We start from the raw sequence: 6,000 nt of genomic DNA, 5'->3' as shown, positions 1-6,000 counted from the left end.
AAATACATAAAATCAATCTACAGGACATGCTTTTTAAATTTTAGTAAACACCTGAATTAAAACTCAACAGTGAACACCGTAAGCAGTAAAAATTGTTATTAGTACGAAAACACATTACACGATGATAAATATTTTTCTGTCTACGGCTGATAAAGATTCTAGAGAGAAAGATGAAATTACCGGATACCAATTTGATTTAAATCGTCATCAAATAAAAAAGATGTATTAACGATGAAATAAATATTTTTTAAACATTCAAACTATTCATTTTTATTTAATTATTTTTTTTATAAAAAAAAACTGCCTTCTTGTTTGTTACGGGACTTAGTAGTTGAATTAGTTAAACAGGTACCATGCACAGATTAGAAAATGTTTTATTTTTTTACGGGGCACTTATTTTCAAGACTGTATTAAGGTATATGAGTTCATCGTTTACGAAGTTTTTGAGTTGCCATCACGATTTGGTTGAACATTATGGAAAGTTTACTTCACAAATGTTTATAGACATGCTCCCGTTGGGTACATAAGTCATCGCTCGTATATGTAATGCGGTCTTTTCCATTTGCACAATTTGCCGTAGATTTGGAAACAATAAAAATCCGCCATTGATTAGGAAATTACAAAACTTACAACGATAACAATTGTATAAAATCTGCCATAGAATTAGGATGGCATGACGTCACATTTGCTGATAGATTTGGAACCCACCAAAGATTTGAGTCCTACATATTCATCGTCGAATGTAATATACTGAATTGTAATCATAGTTATAACAGTGCATTTTATGGAACGCCGAAACTGTCTTGTTATGACCATTTTTCATTATATGATGTGTATTTACCTTTATATGATGTGCACTTGTCATTATATGATGTGCACTTACCTTTATATGATGTGCACTTGTCATTATATGATGTGTACTTACCTTTATATGACGTGCAAATATGCTTATATTATGTGCAAGTATCTTTATATGATGTCCAAACATCTTTATATGATGTCCAAACATCTTTATATGATGTGCAACTACACTTATATGATGTGCATACATACTTATATGATGTGCAAATGTACTTATACGATGTGCAAATGTACTTATAAGATGTGCAAATCTACTTATATGATGTGCAAATATACTTATATGATGTGCAAATATCCTTATATGATGTGCATTTTCCCTTATATTATGTGCAAACATCGTTATATGATGTGGTTGTGTCATTATATTATGTGCTTGTAATCTTATATCATGTGGTTCGGTTAACTTCATTATATGATGTCGAAACGTCATTCTATGATGTGCTTTCATCGTCGTTATGGTCAATGAACATGATTACGATAAGAATGATTACTGTCTACGTCATAACTGATTCCGATCTGCTTCTGCAGAATTAATATAAACCCGGATCAAATCTGTAGCTATCGTTTGGAAAATGGTTGAGATGCAAATAGAAAAAACCTTGACATGTTTGTTCCTCGATTTAAGATGAAAAAAATCACACCACATATTATTGGAAAATTGTGAATTGCAAAGTTTAGTCAATGGGTCTACATTAATGAACATACCAGGTCTGCAATAATGAGCATACAGTTAAAGTTATTAAATCAAAGAAATGATTTGTTTTATGCCATGCTCTATGTTCATTGTACTAGGCTTATATTTGGCAATATCTTTCTTTCTTGCGTTAGCGGTTTTTTTTTAATGAAGTAAGTACATGAATTTCCAGTATGTTCATTGTTTTGTAAAGTTTGCTTTGCTGATCATTTTAAAGTTTGTCTTTATATATCACTTTTCTGAAGAAAGACACAAAAATGGGTAATGACCAATATAATGGACCGATCATTTGCAAACCCCAGAAAGAGGGGATATGAAGAAATTAAGGGAGCCTTTAATTTTTATTTTTTTTTAAATATAATGGTGGTTTCACTTGTTTATATTTATAGATTTGACGCAGTATAGTTTTTTTGCGATGTGTTTGTTGTCCGTAAATATTTTGTTGCCAGACAAAAACTTTTTTAAAAATAAAGGGCCAAAACGGCACTTAAAACAAGCAATTCTTAGGGTCCTTTGATATGTTGAATCTAGCAATATATTTAGATTTTGGGTATTGGACAATATAATAGGTAATGTGTCACAAACCTATGATGTGTCAGATATTGAATAATGAAAATTTAGACCTGTATAAAGCTGGAATGGATATGTCCATACTTGCCTTCACTGTTTAGGGTTCGACCCTCATCGTACTCCCCCCCCCCCCCCCCCCGAGTAAAAATGAATAGTTTTGATTCGAAAGACGTCAATTTTACGCCTATCTCCGCTAGCTCATCTGTTAAAATCTAAATCCTTATTTTTTCAACAAATAATTTCTTCTAGCAGAGTATGTTTAATCTGAAGCTAGTAATATTAAATGAAGGTGTGATAAATATCAATGAGACCATAACCGGCATATCCAAATTAAATTCCAAGTCGCAAACAACTTCCACACTTGAAGTTCTAGATCCACTATTGACGTGCTATTGAGAATGGAAATGGGGAATGTGTCAAAGAGACAACAACCCGCCCAAATAAAAAAACAACAGCAGAGGGTCACCAACAGGTCTTCAATGTAGCGAGAAATACCCGCACCCGGAGGCGTCCTTCAGCTGGCCCCTAAACAAATATATACTAGTCCAGTGATAATGAACACCATACTAATTTCCAAATTGTACACAAGAAACTAAAATTAAAATAATACAAGACTAACAAAGGCCAGAGGCTCCTGACTTGGGACAGGCGCAAAAATGCGGCGGGGTTAAACATGTTTGTGAGATCTCAACCCTCCCCCTATACCTCTAACCAATGTAGTAAAGTAAACGCATAACAATACGCACATTAAAATTCAGTTCAAGAGAAATCCGAGTCTGATGTCAAAAGATGTAACCAAAGAAAATAAACAAAATGACAATAATACATAAATAACAACAGACTACTAGCAGTTAACTGACATGCCAGCTCCAGACTTCAACTAAACTGACTGAAAGATTATGATTTCATCATATGAACATCAGGCACAATCCTTCCCGTTAGGGGTTTAGTATCATACCATCATAACATATATGAGAAGAACATAACTTATATAATGCAAAAGGAATTTAATGCGTTTTTTTTTTTTTTGTTATTACGAACAAATGTATTGAGAAAGGTGTGTGTCATTGTTCTCTAGTGGGTTTGTTTAGGGAGGGGATGTAAAATTTATGTCTTTGGAATGATTGTGTTTTTTTTTCCCATTTCACGGTAAAAAAATTAGAGGAATTCCCATCTTTCCTACCCCGTCCCCACCACCAATGATGAAAATTGAAAATGACAGTATTTATAATTTGCTTATTTTTAAATCTGTTCTTATAATATAAAAAAAAGAAGATGTGATATGATTGCCAATGAGACAACTCTCCACAAGAGACCAAAATGACATAGAAATTAACAACTATAGGTAACCGTAAGTCCTTCAACAATGAGTAAAGTCCATACCGCATAGTCAGTATAAAAGGTCCCATGATGACAATGTAAAACAATTCAAACGATAAAACTATTTTGCTAAGACAAGGTTTCTCTATAAATAAGTATCAAGATAATAGGCAATAAAACAACAAAACTCATAAGAGTCAAAATTGCCCAAAAAGGGACCTTAAAATTTACCATAGAATATATATTCAGAAACATTGCACTATTATTTTGTTTTTAATCTATTGTAGTTTTAAAGATAAACGCAAAATATTAAAAGTCACCACCGTAAATCTTTACTTAGAATAATTGAAAAAAAAACGACTCCCTATCTGTCAGAGACCACCAGGCCTCAGTAAAGAGAAAATAAATACAGTTTTGTATGTTCATTCAAACACAAATCTAATTAAATTACAGATATTGTGTGTCCAAGCTATGCTTACGCGTATCTGAAAACGCTCCATTATATTTTCTGTTTAAAGACCATTGGGATTCTCGGTTTTGTCGGATTTATATACACCTTCAAAAATGAGAAGGCTGAATTTCATTGGCTGATGTAATATTTACTAGAACAAACAGTATCAAAGGACTGACGTACTGAACATCGGATGACCGCAAGTTCTCGTGGATGGTCACACGCACTAAAAGAAAATCACATCTCAATACCTGAAAGTGAGGTTAACTTACAGAGATATAGTGTTTTTTTTATAGACAAGTTCGTGCTTGGATGATGAATAAATGACAGGGAATTCAACCTCACGATAATAACAATTATATTGTAGTGATACAAATCAGTATACTCTGGTTTGTTGTCATATATTAAATTAATATTTGTATATAACAGCTACATGTATACATTATGTTGATCCAAATGCTATAGCATTCTATTCTACTATTCTATTCTAAAAATAGTGCAGTGCAAGTTCATGGTGAAAACTCTTCTGTAATAATTCGGATTTTCTAACAGTTTGGATTCATTTTCCCCGCATAAAAGTTCTTGAGATATTATTTCCGCATGCGATAACACAATTGTTCTGTACGTGTGCATATATATTACTTACAAATGTATAAATATATTTTTAACGACACATTTTCTTATTATTAATTTAATGTGTGCTAAAAAAAAATGAAGCGACAAATAATGTTATTTTGCACTCGATTATGTCTGCGTTTTTATACGATCGGTTACATGTACCAGTCAAAATCGAAAGTCAAATATCTGTTGCGACAATACATCGGAATGCCCTCACAGTCATCGTGATGAAAACATGAAGTGTGGGCATGAGGATGTGTACTTCCTTGTTCCAGGACAAACATATTTTTCGACTTTAATGAATAAACTCTTTTTTCAAAATAATGTAGTTGTTTTTAATATTTCATTATTGTTTATTTTTTCTCTCATTTTCAATAGAAACAGTTTATTTCCCTTCTGAAAAAGATAAAATATCTTTCAAGAAACTTGGAATCAAACATTTACCAAAAAAAACATCCCCCCATTTCCCCCGCAAATCAATGGTCAGTATGTTAGCCCTGTTTACGCAGTTGTATATCTGAACGGCTTTCCTTTTATATTACGGGTAACTGTCTAGTGGCGGTGCTTTCATGGTAGTTGTTCGTAGGTTCGAATTCCGGCCGGTTCAATTCCAAAGAATTTAAAATTGGTATTTGCTGCTTCCCTGCTAAATTAAGGAGCAAAATCAAAGACGTGTTCGGCTCGGAATCAGAATAATAAAATTAACGGTACCAATTTTCTTGCATCAGATGCGCATTTCGACAATACATGTCTCTTCAGTGATGCTCGTGGCCAAAATATTTGAAATCCAAAGTTTATATAAAAGACGAAGAGCTATAATCCAAAAGGTCCAAATAGTATAGCCAAATCTGTGGAAGGAATCAGAGCTTTGCATGAGAGAGATACATTCCTTAATTTATAATAATTTCTATCATTTTGTAACAGCAAATTTTAATAACACAAACAATCCGTATTTTCATGACAGTACCGAAGTACTGGCTACTTGGCTAGTAATACCCTCGGGGACTAATAGTCCACCAGCAAAGGCATCGACCCAGCGGTAGTAATAAAATTAACGGTACCAATTTTCTTGCACCAGATGCGCATTTCTGTCCGGGTAACACCGTAAGGTGAAATGAATTTCTGCTAAGTAGCATGTTAAAAATTCAACTCAGGGTGTCGGCTTATTACAAAACAGGGTTAATATTCATTTCACATTAATATGTTCCCGTACGAATATGCACCTGTCCCAAGTCAGGAGCCTGTAATTCAGTGGTTGTCGTCTGTTGATGTGTTACATACCGGTATTTGTTTTTCGTTCATTTTTTGTACATAAATTATGCCGTTAGTTTTCTCGTTTGGATTGTTTAACATTTGTCATTTCGGGGCCTTTTATAGCTGATACGGTATGCGGTATGGGCTTTGCTCATTGTTGAAGGCCGTACGGTGATCTATAGTTGTTAATTTCTGTGTCATTTGGTGTCTTGTGGAGAGTTGTCTCATTGGC

Source organism: Mytilus galloprovincialis, chromosome 5, assembly GCF_965363235.1.
Source record: "Mytilus galloprovincialis chromosome 5, xbMytGall1.hap1.1, whole genome shotgun sequence".
NCBI lineage: Eukaryota > Metazoa > Mollusca > Bivalvia > Mytilida > Mytilidae > Mytilus > Mytilus galloprovincialis.
The sequence above is the reverse complement of the archived record's forward strand: the minus strand, read 5'-3'. Positions refer to the sequence as shown.